The following is a 17470-nucleotide window of genomic DNA, read 5'->3' as shown; positions in this document are numbered from 1 at the left end:
CGCGGGGCGCCCAGCGTGGTAGCGGGACGAGCGGCGTGGGCGCCGTGCCGAGACCCGGACGTTGGAGGGGTGTCACATCCGGCAAGAGGGGGCGGGCCTCGCGGACCCCGGAAGTGTGGGCGTGGGCTGTGGTTTAACCCGCGGCGGCTGTGGCGGCGGCGGCAGCCCCAGCAGGTGAGCCGGGCCTGGGGAGGGGCGAGGACGGGGACGGGGCTGGCGCTACAATGGCCTCCGGCGCGCCCCCTCCTGCCCGCCTCGCTCTGGTAGAGGCCGGTGATTGGGCGCGAGGGGCGCGTGACTGCAGCTGCCGGCCGGCGCCCCTGCCCCTCGCAGTAGGAGGGAGGGAGTGAGGGGACCGCGGCAGGCTCTCCCTCGGCTACCCCCTCCCCACTCCTCAGCGCCACCCTTCTTCCACCGTCCCGTATTTGAGCATTTTGCTGGTTGCAGTTCTAGTGACGTTAGAGCCAGTTAGCCCATTGTACAGATGGGGAAACAGGCCTGAGAGTGGAGACTCACTTGCCAAAGGACATATGGGAGGCTGGTGGCAGAGTGGGATTAGAGGGACACTCTGGTCTCCGAGTCCCAGTCCTTTGCCCGTTCCGCAGGCTTTCAGCCTTGGCTCCGTTCTTAGCCTTTTTTCCGGACCGAGACTTGGACCGCCGGCATCACTGACCAGTTCCTCCCCCTGGACCTGCTGTGTTTGTGTCTTGTGGGAACTGAGGAAATAACATTTTCCCTCTCACCTTATGAGTTCTAGCTGGGTTAATAATCAAATTAACAGACATATTAAGAAGAGAAAATCAAATTTTAATATGTTTACACGGGGGGATTCACATAAGCACCGAAAATTTCTGAAACAGGTAAAATTAGGCATCTATGTTATTTTGGACAGAGGAGAAGGGGGGATGGGATCTTAGAATTCAAAAGTGAGAATGGGTGATTTGCAAGTATGTGAGGAAGAGTGGAACACACGTGTCCGGTAAAATTTTGCTAGGCAACCCAGAAAACAGTGGGGTGTGGGATTTAGTCAACAAGCTCCTGCTTGGAGCCTTCTGTCTAATGCTAAGGTGATTATGCTAAGGTTCCCTCTCTGAAGCAGGTTTTCCCATCTGAATCTCTCCGGCTTGGAAGGCGGGGAGGGTCAAAGGTTTTTCCTGAGTCTTGTTTCTTAATAACTCTCTTAAAATTAATATCCCAAAAGGCAAAACTTTTGGTCCCCTTCAGTGTATATCTACAGTACGCACCTGGTTCCACTTGGGTACAAAGGGCAGTGGTGTGTGTGTGTGTGTATATACAGTGTATACACACACACACACACGCTCCTCAACTTATAATCAGGTTATGTCCAGATAAACCCATTGTAAATTGAAAATATTGTAAATTGAAAATGCATTTAATACACCTAACCTACAGAACATCATAGTATAGCCTAGCCCACCTTAAATGTGCTCAGAACACTTATATTACCTACGGTTGGGCAAATCATCTAATATAAAGCCTGTTTTATAAAGTGTTGACTATCCCATGTAATTTATTATGCATTTCACTTTCGCACCATCATAAAGTCAGAAAATCATTCGTACATTGACCCATCAGAAGTCAGGACGGTCTGTATATCTCCAGTAGGTGCCTGTGAGGTGCTTATGTCCCACTTTCTGGGTGAGGGAAGGAGTTCCCTGGGCTGTGTTGGGAGTTACTGGCAGAGTTGACTCTACACTTCAGGGTCTTTCCTTGAAGATGAGTCTGCTTTTCTCAGCTACGCAGTATCTGAGCTCACTCACCTGAGTAGTGCCCACCTGTAGCTCTGGAAACTTCGGTCACTGCCCTTTGCTTCAGCAGTAATCCTGTTGCTGACTCAGGCCTATTCCACCCCCTTCTCTGGCTCCCTGCCTCTTCTCCAGGAGCCCTGAGAAGCTACCACTTGACTCAGCATTGGAGCTAGAGGAGATGGTGGCAGAGGGATTTGGGATGGAAAGACTTTCTTTGGCTGTCGTCCAAAGCTGAATCCTTGAACTCTGGTTCTGGATGGGAGCAAGGACTTGGGGCAAAATACTGGACACTGAAATGCGAGTCCTTGTTCTTGGCGGTCTTAGTACCCAAAAAAGTTTTTCTTTGCTGTATTATCTCTGAAATCTGGTTTGGTGCCTTTGTAATTTCCATTAGGTAGAAAATTTTTATTGTATACTTCATCTGGGCAGATTCTGGTGGCTATATTTTAGGTAGCGATAGCTCTGAGTTCTTGCTTGGATGCTGTGTACTCTTGGCACAGTTTGAGGGGCCTTTGTGAACATACTGAACTCTTGAGAACACTTCAAGGTAGGTGGTGATCCTGTTTTACAGATGAAAGGTGAGTCGTGGAGATGATAGATAATTTAGCTAGGGTCACACAGTGAGTGCCCAAATTGGGGTTTTTAACCTGTTAGCCTCATTTCAAAGCGAATGTGTACTTTCTAGACCTTCAGAATCATCTGTGGTGCTTGTTAAGCATTCAGAACCACACCTCTGCAGATTTTTACTTAGATTGTCTGGCGGGGTTCCATGTGTTTTTGACACGTGTAGCACTGGGTGATTCTTACTGTAAGGCAAGTTTGGGAAGCAGTGCCTATAGAAGTTTGTAGATTTACTGGGTTTGGAAGTGAAGTTATTTCAAGGAATCTTGTTTTATTTTTGCTTATTGCTGTGAAATTGGCTAATCTGAGCTAAATCTGCCATTATAAGGGCATTGGGATAAGTAGATATATGAATCATCTCCGGACACTGTTGGCCAGCACTAGCAGGGTTTTTCCAGACTGAACTAATCAGTCTATTTTAATCTGATTGGATCTCTGTTTAGAAATTGTTAGTTTCTGCTCAGGGTCTGGAGTTTTCATATTTCCAGATAGTTGTCCCATATTAGCGAGATCTCTGTCATGGCAGTGGTCTCAGGTTTGGGGTGCTGTAAGGGCATGTTTGCTTCCAGGTGCTTCCTCCATTGCATTTCTCTCCCCTCTCACCGCTCCCAAGTTCTCTCCTTTCCTGAATTTACATGAAAGACTTGTGCAAATACCAAACAGGTTTGTCTGTGATTGGGCTGGGGCGATGGAGTGGGGCCCCTGGGGCTTAGGATGGGCTGGAGTGTGGTGAACAGATAACCCAGGACAGGTGTGCAGAGCACTGAAGTCATATAAGTAATTTTAGTCCCACTGCTAATTTATCTGCTCCCTTCTTAGCAGGATTACAAGTAGCAAGAGTCAAACTCAACATTATAGTATGAATTTGTTCTCTTTCTGTCCAGTAAACATTGATTTCTAACTTAATTCTTTTGTAAACAGAGGACGTACTTTGTATGATTTGAATTGTTTTGATTTATCGAGACTTGTTTAGGATGTGGTCTACTTCGGTAAAATGTCCTGAGAACACTTGCAAAGAATGTGTTTTCTGCTGTTATTGAGTGGAGTGTGTTCTATAAATGTTGGGTCATGTTGGTTGGTAGTGCTTTTCTGCCTACTTGTACTATCAGTGATTGAAAGAGGGACATTGTGGATTTTTCCATTTCTCCTTGTAGTTTTATCAATTTTTGCTTCATGTGAATCTTTGAATGTCTATTACCAAGTATGTAAACATTTTGGAGTGTTATGTTTCTTTGACAAATCGACTTTTATTATGGCACTATTCTTTGCACTAAAGTCTATTTGTCTCATATTCATATAGCTAATCCAGCTTTTGAAAAAATTTGTGTCAGCGGATTGATATCCAGAATATATAAAGAATTCCTACAACTCAACGTAAAAAACAAAACAAAACAAAACAACAACCTGATTAAAATGAACAAAAGGCTTAAATAGACATTTCTTCGGGAAGGTAAACAAATGACCAAGAAGCACATGAAAATATGCAACATCGCTAGTCATTAGGGAAATGCTAATCAAAATGACACTGAGATGCCACTTTACACCATTTAGGATGGCCGTTATAAAAACAATCAGAAGTGTTGGCGAGGATGTGGGATATTGGGACACTTATTTATTGCTGGTAGGAATGTAAGATATGCAGCTACTGTATGGCAGTTCCTCAAAAAATTAGACATAGAATTGCCATATGATCCAGCAATTCCGTTTCTAAGTATAAGCAGAGACTCAGACATCTTTGTACACCACTGTCTATGGGTGCATCGTTCATAATAGGCAAAAGGTGGAAGCAACCCAAGTGTCTATTGACAGATGAGTGGAAAAACAGAAAGCGGTAATACCTGCGATGGAATGTTATTCAGCTTTAAAAAGGAAGGAAATTTTGACACATGCTACAACGTGGATGAAACTTGAAGAAATAATGCTAAGTGAACAAGCCAGTCACAAAAGGAGAAATATTGCATGGTTCCTCTTATATAAACTCCCTAGAATACTTAAGTTCATAAAGACGGAAAGAAGAATTGTAGTTTCCAGGGACTCGGGGGAAGCAGGAATGGGAGTTAACGTTTAATGGGGACAGAGTTTTAGTTTGGGATGATGCAGAGTTCTGGAGGTGGATGGTGGTGATGGTTATATAACAGCGTGATGTACTTAATGTCACAAAACTACACTTAAAAATGGTCAAAACAGTGGATAGAGATTCTAAAACTTAGTGTTAGCATGATGTATCTCTTTACATCCTTTTACTTTTGAATTGTGTCTTCGTATTTAAAGTGGATTTCTTGTAGGCAGCACATAGATGGGTTTTGCATTTTGTAAAATCCCATTTTACAATCTCTGCCTTTTCATTGGGATGTTTAGACCATTTACATTTAATATGATTATTGATATAATTGGGTTTAACTATCATCCTGCCATTTTTTTTTTTCAATCTGTTCCATGTTCTTCTCATTTCCCTTTTTCCCTGATGTCTTTGGGAGTGAGTAATTTTTATGATTCCATTTTGTTTCCTTCGTTATTTTATTAGCTGTAACTTTTTTTGGTGGTTGCTTTGAGATTCATGTGCATCTTTAACTCGTCATAGGCTATCATAAGTGATACCCTACCACTTCTCCTATGTAGTACGAGAACTTTACGATAGGATACTCCATTTCCTCTTGGCCTTATACTGTTGTTGTCACGCATTTCACTTCTCCATTTGTTATGAATCCCACAATACGTCATTATTTTTGCTCTAAACAGTCAATTATTTTGTGAAGAGAGAAAAAAGAAAAGGTTTTTTATATTTCCATATATGTTTATCATTCTGGTGCGCTTCATTTCTCCCATGTTGACCCAGACTTCCATTGTGTTTAAAAGCCCTTCTGACCTGAGAATTTTCTTTAATATTTATTTTAGTGCTGGTCTGTCAGTGATGCATTCTTTCACGTTTTGGGTGCCTTTGTTTTGGAAGGATATTTTCCCTGGGTAGAGAATTCTAGGTTATCTTTCTTTCAGCATTTTAAGATGTGGTCACTGTCTTCCGGCTTACACCGTTTCATATGCATAATCCATCGCCATCCTTACTTTTGTTCTGCTGTTCCTAACGTGTCTCTTTTCCTTCTGGCTGCTTTTCTTTTATCATTGGTTGTAAAAAATTCGATTACGTGCTTTGATGTAGTTTTTTTTCATGTTTCTTGTCCTTGGATTAATTGGGGTTTTTGGATCTGTGGGTTTCTAGCTTTTATGAAATTTGGAAAATTTTCAGCCAGTGATTCTTCAGATGTTTTCTTTATTCTCCTTCCTCTCTCTTTCCTTGAGACGCCCGTTACAGGGATGTTAGGGTGCTCAAAGCCGTCCCACAGCCCTCTGATGCTCTCTACTCATGTTTTCCCCCCGTCTTTTTTTCTCTTTGTGGTTTGTTTTGGATAGTTTCTATTGTTTCTTCAAGTTCACTGATCTCTACATCTGCAGTGTCTAATCTTCTGTTATTTCCATTCGGTATACTTTTTATCTGGGACATTGTAGTTTCCACATTTAGAAGTTTGATGTGGGTTTTTAAAATATTTTTTTATGTCTCTACTTAACATGCTTAGTCTTCCCTTTAGCTTCTCGAATACGTGGAGTATGGTCGTAGTAAACGTGGTACATCCTTGCCTGCTAATTTTGTTACCACGTTTCTGAGTCTGTTTCTATTGATTGATTTTTTTCTTCATTATGGATCATTTTTCGTCTTTGTCTGATAATTTCGATTGGATGTTAAGTGTTGCAAATTTTACCCTGTTGGTATCAGAGCTCCCCAGATATTTACAGAGCTCCGTGGGAAGGCCGGACGGGTGCTGGATATTTTTCTATTTCTGTGACTCTTCTCATTGTTTTGGGACACTGAAGTTATGTGGAAAGAGTTTGATCTATTGAAGGCTTGCCCTTAAGCTTTGTTGGCCGGATCGAACAGTCTTTAGACCAGAATTAATTTTTCGCACTACCCTCTTCAGTGCCTTACTGATATCCTGTGAATTATGAGGTTTTCCTATGCTGGCTGGTGGGGATGCAAATTATTTTTGGCTCATTAGAGGATTGTTACCTCTAATCCTGATGAGTGCTGTCTATACTCGGCTGAAAACTTGAGGGGGACCCTCTGCAAATTTCTGGAGTTCTCTCTTTGTGTAGCTCTCTCCTTTCTGGTATTTGGCTCTGTGAACTCTGGCTCTGCAGGGTTCCCTGGACTCCCAGCTTCTTCTCCCCAAGTTGGGGAGACTGTCAGGCTCCGCCTGGGTGCCTCTTCCCTGTCCCAAGGCTTGGAAACTTTCTCTAGGTAGTAAGTTGGGGGCAATCGTAGGGCTCATCTTGCAATTGCACGGCTTGATGTCCATTGTCTGAAAACTGTTGTTTTATTTGTATATCTGGTTTTTAGTTGTTTGAGGCAGAAGAGTAAATCTGGTCCCTGTTCCCCTTTGTTTGCTGAAAGTGAAAGTCCCTGTCTAGTTAGCAGTCACTGAGCTAGGCATCCATCTAGGCTCTGGAATGCAGATGCGATTGAGACATGGGCTGTGCCCTTGGGGAGCCCCGACATAATACATACCACGTGGTACTTACAGAGCACCAGGGGAGGGCCAGATGCATTCTTTGGGTGAAGGAGCAAGGAGCCCTCCCCAGAGTAGCTGACATTTGAAGGAAGGATGGGCAGGCATTTTTAAGCTGGAGAAGGTATAGGAAAGAAATTACAGGAGGGAGGCAGAGTTGGGGACTCCTTGAGGGCAAGGCCCCTATTGTGTTGATCTTTATGTAGATGTGGACGATTTGTCAAGTGATCAGAAGCCTGTTGTTTACTCTGGGAATAGTAGGTAGAACAGAAAGAGCTAGGGTAGGGTGAGCAGCCCAAGGGGGAGTGGAGGGAGACCTAGCTGGAAAGAGAGGCTTGGAGTCAGCTGATACCGGGCCTCGTATGACAAGCCAAGGAGCATAAGATTTTGAACGCAACACCAAAGCACTAGGGACATATGGACCGTTTTAAGCAGGGACGTGAGAGCTCTGATGGACTCTTCTCCAGCCATTCCTGGGGTATGTGGGTTGGAGAGGGCTGAGACTGTTAGAACCAGGCAGGCGACTGCAGAGAGCTGGGCTCCGAGCAGACATTCTGCATGAGCATGAAGACAAGTCCAGACCTCAGTGCGGCCCCTGGTGTTGCCACCTTTCGCCTCTTAGTGGCCTTCCTGGATTCCTGCCTGAGTCAAGAGCAGATAGGAGGAGCCTCTGACCTGGTTTCTGGTTTTCTGTGGCTACTCTGTTGCCCTCAACACGCTTGCCTGCCTCTGCTGGACGGGGTAGTTCGGAGGGTCATGCATCACTGGCTGGGGGTGGGGTAACAGCTGTTCCACCTCATACCGGCCTAGGCTGGCCCAACCTTGGCAAGATCAGTGAGTCTCACCAGATTAGACTTTGAACATACGCCTTGATTGACCCCATACAGACTCCTAGATGTTTGTATTGAGTGTGCCCTGACCTTAATCCTGATCCTTTCTGAAGGGATGGTTGAACCTGCTAGCTCAGCTTGCTCTGTGCAGATTAGAAAGTGCGGGGCAGGGCTGGAGGACTTGACAACCCCAGGCTGAGATCCTTTCCCTGTCATCCGGACAGAGGAGAACCAAAAGGAAGTTTGGCATGAAGTAGTTTAGGATGGTTTTCTTTTTAAGTCAGAGCCATGGGCCAGAGAAGGAAGAGGCTTTGTCAAGTAGCTGGGTTTTATTTTGCTGTCAGGAGGTTTCAGGAACAGGCTGCTTATTAAATAACCCATTTCTTTGCCATCATAATGAGCCATGGTGAATGCTATTGATCTGAGTTATGTCCGGCCACTGGAGTTCTGTCACTCTGTTGACTGATGGTGTCTCTGGAGCAATCGTAAATCCTTTCTCCTCGGTATTCACGTGGGAAGTGCTTGATTTGCAGAGGTAGGAATAATTTGAGGGTGCCCAGTGACTGAGAGCGCAGGGCGGTCTGCTTTCTAAACTCTGAGCCTTTAGTCACAGGGCTCCCCTGCAGAGCCCGGCCTGGCGTCCTTGGGAGATCCGTGGCCGCAGGGCCCTGCGCACCTGCCAAAGAGTGTGGCCTCGCCCCGAGGCTGGTGAAGGAGAGTAGGTACCACGCTAGGATTTGTTGAGGACAGTTATTCTGGGTTCTGAACATCGACAGGCTCTATTCTTTAGGATTCTAGTTGAAAGATATGAGTAATAACGACCATTGAGTTTGGACCCAGAGACGGGCACCTTGTCCACGGGCATGGACTTGACTAAGAGGCGATGTAACACAATGGTGGAGAGCGTGGGCCCGAAGTTAGACTGCCTCGGGTGAAGTTCAGGCTCTCGACTTCTCTTGGCCCAGGTTTCTGGTCTGTCAAATGAGGAAAGCCAAGCGATGTGTCAGTGGCGAGGGCCTGTTGCGGGGATTACACGAGTTGCTGGGTATTGAGCGCCTGGAACACTGCTCTGTGCGCAGGAAGCACTCCACTCAGTAGCTGCGATGACCGGCATCATTGCTCTCTTACTGGTGGGACAGTGAGGGTGGAGAGAGGAACGGTGGTAGGTGGTAAAGCCTGGTGCCACCCATCCTCAAGGAGTCCCCAGGTCTGACGCCTGCCGCTGCTGTTGCCGTCCTTCTGCCTGGAATCCTCTTGCCTCGTCGTCCTCCGTGCCACAAGTACCTGCTTGTCCTTCAGCTGCCAGCTCCTCTGTGATGCTTCCTCGCTCCTTCTCCCAGGATTTCATCCTGCTCTCCTGTATGCTCTATAAGTACCAGGTAGCATTCACCTTGCCTGGCTGCCCCTCGCTCTGCCCTGTGGGTGAGACATCCCGGCTGAGAGGGAGCGGAGGAGGGGGCTTGGGCAGGGCCGGGCAGGTAGAGGTGAGGGGTTAGGGCAGTGGTTTTCACACCACATTCTGGGGTCCCCCTACGGGCTTGGTGAGGCTGAATTGGGAGATTAGGGCTCTCCCTCTACCCCTTCGCCCAAAGCGTGGCCTCTGTGGTTGGTTCTGTGCTCTGGGGAGTTGGGCGGAGGGGAGCGCGGGGGTAATGTTTTGTTTGAAAACACCAAAAATGTTCTTTGAAAAAAAGCTGAAAGGGTTTAGCAAACAACAGGAGTGGGTGTGCCGGGCACGTGGGAAAAGAGGTGGACGTGTGTGTCCTGACGGTGTCCTGACGGCTCCAGCTGGAGGGGTGGGTGGGAGATAAGAAGAGAGGACTAACTTTAGGGAAGGCAGAGGAAGCAAGGAGAAAATGTTTTCAAAAATTAATCCAGATGGTTGTAAGGAAGAGACAGTGGAGGTGGGAAGACCCATTTGGAGTTTGGGGAAAGACAGGGATATATCTGGTTTTTAGTTGTTTGAGGCAGAAGAGTAAATCTGGTCCCTGTTCCCCTTTGTTTGCCGAAAGTGAAAGTCCCTGTCTAGTTAGCAGTCACTGAGCTAGGCATCCATCTAGGCTCTGGAATGCAGATGCGATTGAGACATGGGCTGTGCCCTTGGGGAGCCCCGATTCCTACATAATACATACCACGTGGTACTTACAGAGCACCAGGGGAGGGCCAGATGCATTCTTTGGGTGAAGGAGCAAGGAGCCCTCCCCAGAGTAGCTGACATTTGAAGGAAGGATGGGCAGGCATTTTTAAGCTGGAGAAGGTATAGGAAAGAAATTCCAGGAGGGAGGCAGAGTTGGGGACTCCTTGAGGGCAAGGCCCCTATTGTGTTGATCTTTATGTAGATGTGGACTATTTGTCAAGTGATCAGAAGCCTGTTGTTTACTCTGGGAATAGTAGGTAGAACAGAAAGAGCTAGGGTAGGGTGAGCAGCCCAAGGGGGAGTGGAGGGAGACCTAGCTGGAAAGAGAGGCTTGGAGTCAGCTGATACCGGGCCTCGTATGACAAGCCAAGGAGCATAAGATTTTGAACGCAACACCAAAGCACTAGGGACATATGGACCGTTTTAAGCAGGGACGTGAGAGCTCTGATGGACTCTTCTCCAGCCATTCCTGGGGTATGTGGGTCGGAGAGGGCTGAGACTGTTAGAACCAGGCAGGCGACTGCAGAGAGCTGGGCTCCGAGCAGACATTCTGCATGAGCATGAAGACAAGTCCAGACCTCAGTGCGGCCCCTGGTGTTGCCACCTTTCGCCTCTTAGTGGCCTTCCTGGATTCCTGCCTGAGTCAAGAGCAGATAGGAGGAGCCTCTGACCTGGTTTCTGGTTTTCTGTGGCTACTCCGTTGCCCTCAACACGCTTGCCTGCCTCTGCTGGACGGGGTAGTGCGCAGGGTCATGCATCACTGGCTGGGGGTGGGGTAACAGCTGTTCCACCTCATACCGGCCTAGGCTGGCCCCACCTTGGCAAGATCAGTGAGTCTCACCAGATTAGACTTTGAACATACGCCTTGATTGACCCCATACAGACTCCTAGATGTTTGTATTGAGTGTGCCCTGACCTTAATCCTGATCCTTTCTGAAGGGATGGTTGAACCTGCTAGCTCAGCTTGCTCTGTGCAGATTAGAAAGTGCGGGGCAGGGCTGGAGGACTTGACAACCCCAGGCTGAGATCCTTTCCCGATCATCCGGACAGAGGAGAACCGAAAGGAAGTTTGGCATGAAGTAGTTTAGGATGGTTTTCTTTTCAAGTCAGAGCCATGGGCCAGAGAAGGAAGAGGCTTTGTCAAGTAGCTGGGTTTTATTTTGCTGTCAGGAGGTTTCAGGAACAGGCTGCTTATTAAATAACCCATTTCTTTGCCATCATAATGAGCCATGGTGAATGCTATTGATCTGAGTTATGTCCGGCCACTGGAGTTCTGTCACTCTGTTGACTGATGGTGTCTCTGGAGCAATCGTAAATCCTTTCTCCTCGGTATTCACGTGGGAAGTGCTTGATTTGCAGAGGTAGGAATAATTTGAGGGTGCCCAGTGACTGAGAGCGCAGGGCGGTCTGCTTTCTAAACTCTGAGCCTTTAGTCACAGGGCTCCCCTGCAGAGCCCGGCCTGGCGTCCTTGGGAGATCCGTGGCCGCAGGGCCCTGCGCACCTGCCAAGGAGTGTGGCCTCGCCCCGAGGCTGGTGAAGGAGAGTAGGTACCACGCTAGGATTTGTTGAGGACAGTTATTCTGGGTTCTGAACATCGACAGGCTCTATTCTTTAGGATTCTAGTTGAAAGATATGAGTAATAACGACCATTGAGTTTGGACCCAGAGACGGGCACCTTGTCCACGGGCATGGACTTGACTAAGAGGCGATGTAACACAATGGTGGAGAGCGTGGGCCCAAAGTTAGACTGCCTCGGGTGAAGTTCAGGCTCTCGACTTCTCTTGGCCCAGGTTTCTGGTCTGTCAAATGAGGAAAGCCAAGCGATGTGTCAGTGGCGAGGGCCTGTTGCGGGGATTACACGAGTTGCTGGGTATTGAGCGCCTGGAACACTGCTCTGTGTGCAGGAAGCACTCCACTCAGTAGCTGCGATGACCGGCATCATTGCTCTCTTACTGGTGGGACAGTGAGGCTTGGAGAGAGGAACGGTGGTAGGTGGTAAAGCCTGGTGCCACCCATCCTCAAGGAGTCCCCAGCTCTGACGCCTGCCGCTGCTGTTGCCGTCCTTCTGCCTGGAATCCTCTTGCCTCGTCGTCCTCCGTGCCACAAGTACCTGCTTGTCCTTCAGCTGTCAGCTCCTCTGTGATGCTTCCTCGCTCCTTCTCCCAGGATTTCATCTTGCCCTCCTGTATGCTCTATAAGTACCAGGTAGCATTCACCTTGCCTGGCTGCCCCTCGCTCTGCCCTGTGGGTGAGACATCCCGGCTGAGAGGGAGCGGAGGAGGGGGCTTGGGCAGGGCCGGGCAGGTAGAGGTGAGGGGTTAGGGCAGTGGTTTTCACACCACATTCTGGGGTCCCCCTACGGGCTTGGTGAGGCTGAATTGGGAGATTAGGGCTCTCACTCTACCCCTTCGCCCAAAGCGTGGACTCTGTGGTTGGTTCTGTGCTCTGGGGAGTTGGGCGGAGGGGAGCGCGGGGGTAATGTTTTGTTTGAAAACACTAAAAATGTTCTTTGAAAAAAAGCTGAAAGGGTTTAGCAAACAACAGGAGTGGGTGTGCCGGGCAGGTGGGAAAAGAGGTGGACGTGTGTGTCCTGACGGTGTCCTGACGGCTCCAGCTGGAGGGGTGGGTGGGAGATAAGGGCAGGAGGGAGGGAAGAGAGGACTAACTTTAGGGAAGGCAGAGGAAGCAAGGAGAAAATGTTTTCAAAAATTAATCCAGATGGTTGTAAGGAAGAGACAGTGGAGGTGGGAAGACCCATTTGGAGTTTGGGGAAAGACAGGGATGGGTGCACTTAAAAGTCTTCAGGAGGGTGTCTCCATAGTGTAGCGATTAGCACGTCTGCTTTACACGCAGAAGGTCCTGGGTTCGCGCCCCAAGTGGCTGGAGGAAGAGAAGCGAGGGTGCCGAGGGCAGCGGAGGTCATTTGGGAGAGGAATCTAGCTTGGGGAGAAAAAACAGGTGGTAAGAGTGCCCCCCCCCCCCACATTTGGCATGGTAAATCGGGCACATTGTTCTTGGGTCTTCTCACTTGGGTCCTGCTTCTGGGAAAAGAGGGGTCAGGTACAATTAGTAGCCCAAGGAGCATCTATTGGTCGGTATGTACATATGTATTTGCAGTGACAGTTTTCTTCACAAGCCTTGTCCCAGGGGACTGTACATGCCCCCCCATAGGTGTGTGGACACGCTTGTATTTGAGGACCTTTGTTCAGATCGGTTTAGAGCCTGGTTCAGAAGCCACACCCTTTGCTTCCCTCTGGGACCTGCTGTTTCAGGGCCTCCCACAGCGAGCCTCGCCGGGGCGCCCGGCAGGGTTGTCAGGCAGCATTTACACTACGGGGTGTCAGTGCGTGGGAATGAATGCTGCCCAGCACCTGCTTGCTGCTTTTGCTGGCACCTCCAGAAGTCCTCTTGTGTAATTCTCATTAAATCTTACAGCAACCCTGTGACACGTTGGTGCGATTAGCCCCACATTACTGATGAGAAACAGAAGAAGAAAGGCTGAATAATCTGCCCAAGGTCAAATAGCTAGGAAAAGGTCAAGCTGGGATTTAAATCCAGGAACATTCACCTCTAAAGACCTGAACTCTTTCCACTACGTTTTGTACTATATTAACTAGCAATGGGCATGAGGAGGGACCTCCAGCCCCAACCCCACCTCCAGAAATTCCTTAGAAAGAGTAAAAGCTATAAAGGTCTTCCTTTGGGGGCTTGCATGCCAACTTTTCAGATAGTGAGGCCGGTTAATTGGATGGTGTGGGATGTCAGGTGACTCAACAGTCCGATACTTGGGTGCATGGCTAGACTCATTTTGGGGAAGGAAAACTAGGTCAGATCAGGTCAACAGAAGTTCCTCATCAAGCAGCAGGATTAGGAAGGTTTCTAAGGCAACCATAGGTGTTCTTGACGTGAGGGGCGAAATGGGGCCAGTTTCCTATAAAGCTAGCAGATCAAACCGTGCAGGTTGCTATGGTAACGACTTCTCAGGCTGCCATAGGTGGATGTGGGAAATTTGCAAGAAGCCCAAGGCCTTTATGGCTCTCCTTGCAGTGTGATTTCAGGCTTGAAGTTGCTGGCAAGGAAGTGAGTGACTGGAGCCAGAGCAAACAGAAGCGCCTGTCTTGTCATATGTTACGATTCAATAATCGCGGTCATTTCGCTTGACTCAATATTGAGCCCTCAGGGTGTCAGGAGTAGCTCCTGATCATCCGATTGCCCCCGAGAGGCAGGATAATTAATGTTTGTTCAGTGCTCAGTAGCCTGCAAAGCCCTGCTCGTCTGAGGCACACAGCCCCCAACGTGGGATTGTCAGGGTGCCTGGTTTCCAGAGAAGGAAACTGAGGCTGAGGGACTTGATCGAGGTCACACAGCTGAACAGCCGTGGAGCCAAAGCGCAAACCCAGGGCATCTGTCCCCGGATTCTGTGCTTTTCTCCTCTGCATTCTGTGCGGGGCAGAGCTGGCATTAACGGTTTGGGCAGAGACGAGGGGCACCACAAGCCATCTCTAGGGCTGGCGTGCCTCCCCTGATTTGAACACCTTTGCTCTTAGAAAATGCTGAATTTTCCTTCCTGTTTCTACTTTTTCTCCGTCGAGTTTATCCTTTTAAAGCATCTGATATCAGTTGAAATTATTTGTTTTCCAGCCGAAACAGTCTTGGCAAAGATCCACATTGAGCAAGATCTGTCAATGCATTGCTTTTTTTCCTTTCCTATTAAGGACAGATCTGGAAGGCTGCCCTGAGTTTGAGTCCTTCCCAGCATCCCCTGTCCACGTTCTGCAGCCTCTCCCCTCTCCCACACACTCCCTCCCCCCTCCCCCCTCCCCCCAGGAGGAAAGGACACCACCTCTGGCCTAAATCCACAGGGTGTAGTGTAGGCTCCTTGGGGCCTCATATCTTCCACTAGATCATGTTCCCCGTGTTCAGAGCACGTGAGATTGATTCAGTCAGGATACAAAGTGGTGGAAAGAAGTAGAGACCCAGAGGTGTAAGCAGCAGGGGCCAACGGCCAGAAACTGTCCTCCCCTCATCATAATGTGTGTGGGTTGCAAAGGCCCAGGGGCCACGCACCTGTGGAATGCAGGATTCCTGTAGAGTGTGTCGCCTCACCCTTCTGCCCGCCTTCCTTTCTGTGGACTCTGTCCTGGCAGCTGTCTGTTCGAGGGCATGTTGATTTAGGGTTATAAACCATAGTCCGCCCAGTGTCTTGGAATTGGCTACTGAAATTTAAAAATGGGGAGATGTCACATAGATCTGGATTTCCAACTTCCCCTGGAGACCTGGCACATCTGTTAAAGCTGGGCCTGCCCTTCTACCTGCAGAAGTTCCCGAGCTGGAGCCTATGCTTTCCAGAGGGGCATACTCCCCGCCCAGCGCCCAGCGCCCAGCGGCTTGGCCGCTGATGTCCCCGCCTGGCCCCTGTAGGCACAGGGTTTGTGACTTTTGTGATCTCTGGTGGAGGTGAAAGTTTCAGAGGAGACAAAACAAGCCTAAACAAAAGAAAAAAGGAGGAGAAAGCTTTTTTCTCTCTCAGGAGCTGTTAGGAGGAAGGTGACACTTTCTCCTCCAGATGGAGGGAATGTGGATTAGCGCTTGCATTTTTCCACCTTGTCCCAGTCTGACCTTCGAGTTGATGGCATTTGATGGCATTGCCCCGCAAAGAGGCGCTGTCTCGCTGTACCTGTGAATGCAGCCACCTGCCTTCGTCACCGGCCTTCTCCCAGCCACGCAGACCCACAGTGGTTCCCAGGAGGGCCCTGCTGTCGCCTGCCCCGACCCTCCATCTCCTGTCCCAGCACCAGTAGCCCCCTTCAGTGGGGCCTTGTGGGCTCCTTGCACCCCCACCCCTCAGCGCTCAGCCTCCCCTCTCCTTACTCCACTGGTCTCCCCTGTTACAGCTTCTTGCACCTGTGTTCCCCAGGATTCATTGTGAACTTTTTTGCTTTTTAAAACCGAACTGAGTTCCTGGAGAATTCGCACCAGTTTTTATAGTTAAGGCTGTGTCTGGCACATAGTAAGAACTCAGTAAATATTTGTTTACAACCCCTGCCCCCGTTTATCCGTCCTCCCTTTCTTTGGGTCCTTATACAGTACTTGGCATGTAATAATGAATAAACATTAAACGACTGTTCAGTCAAAGCATGAAGAAAGGAATGAAGGCGTGAAAAAGTGCAAGAAGCCCTGTTCTCACATCCCCGTGTCTTGGATGAGTCGTCTGCTCCCTCCCGCCCTGCCTCTGTCTGTCCTTCTGCAGACATTGTTATGAATTATCCGTGTGCCGCTGGGAATACGAAGGTGAACAGGACATTCTCGTTCCCCTCAAGGGACTTGTCTCTCCTCACCTCAGTCTTTTTTCCTGTCTCCTCCCCTGAACAGCAGACTCCAGACCTTCCCCCCTAGAAGCACCCAGCATCTTCCCGAACACTTTGGTAAGTGGAAGGGGGTCCGGCCTGGGTGCCGAGGGGCAAGGTAATTGGACTTGTTGGGCCCTCCAGAAACAAGAGCTCATGGCCTGTGGGCCCCCAGATAACTTCTCAGTAACCCCCAGTTCTCTGCATTGGGATATTCATCCCTGGTGCTTGTGGCCGCCTTGAGAAGCGCTGGTTTGCATTTTTTGCCACGTCGGGTGAGCAGGCAGCAGCACACTGCCAGCAGCAGGAGCCCTGCCTTCAGGGGCCCCTGATTTGTGTGCCTCAGGCAAAATATTGTCCTATTTATTTTTTTTCTGCTTTTCCAAAGTAAAGACCCAGAGAAGTGTTTACTGCTCTCAGGCTTACTGGGTGGCTCTGAGAGTCAGGTGATGTCTCTCTGACTTCTGAAAGAAAGGCCCCAGTAGCTTCCAGGGCAGGTGATGCAGGTGATGCCGGGATGAAAAAACAGGCCTTTGCCTGCCAGGGCTTGAGAGGTCAGAGGGTGAGGGTGGGGGGGTTGGCAGGGCCCAGGGGCCTAGGGCTTGGCTTTTGTGGGCCCGTAATCTCTGGCATCTTGGACTATCCTCCAGGCTACCCTGTGAGGGGAGGTTGGAGCAGGTGAGGAGAAGGTGCTTGTGAAATTCAAATACCAAGGCTTCTCAGACCTTTGGCAATACCCTTACTATTTCTCTCTGGGCTGATCCCGGAAGTAGGGGTAATTAAGCCTTGTGTTCACTTGACTTAGGGGAGTGATTAGGAGTAAGTTAATGGGAGAGTTTGCAAAGGGCTTTGATCTCGGAAGGAGCCATGTGACCATCAGAGGTGGTTTACCTATCTCATAGGTAAGGAAAATGAGTCCCTAGAAAAGAGAACATTTGGTATATATGTATGTGTGATCCTGAGCACCCCTCACTCCGGAAGAAATGGAGGCAGTGCTTGTGAGGTGGTGCGAGAGGAGGGGGCTGAATGGTGGAGCCAGCCTGGTGGGAGGCGCAGCAGGCCAGGGTCAGGGCTCCTGGGTCCAGTGTCCCTTCCTTTGTCACCACAGTCAAGTTACATGCCACTCTGCCTTAATTTTACCACCTGCGAAATGGGCATGGTGGACTTGAGAGGGATGTCGAATGAGAAACGAGAGAAAGTGGAATT

At 48.9% G+C, this 17470-nt stretch overlaps 1 protein-coding gene across 1 annotated transcript in view; it reads left to right on the top strand.

Moving 5' to 3' along the window:
* The first annotated feature begins 6 nt into the window (after positions 1 to 6).
* VPS37C (VPS37C, ESCRT-I subunit) overlaps positions 7 to 17470 on the top strand; it is a 28631-nt gene continuing 11167 nt past the window's right edge. Inside the window, exon 1 of the mRNA XM_011368950.2 lies at positions 7 to 174. The gene's annotated coding sequence lies outside the window, so the exon portion shown is untranslated. The remainder of the gene's footprint in view (positions 175 to 17470) is intronic.

The sequence above is a fragment of the Pteropus vampyrus genome, unplaced genomic scaffold (assembly GCF_000151845.1).
Source record: "Pteropus vampyrus isolate Shadow unplaced genomic scaffold, Pvam_2.0 Scaffold144, whole genome shotgun sequence".
Lineage (NCBI taxonomy): Eukaryota > Metazoa > Chordata > Mammalia > Chiroptera > Pteropodidae > Pteropus > Pteropus vampyrus.
Note: the sequence above shows the minus strand (reverse complement) of the source record. Positions and strands in the feature narration are given on the sequence as shown.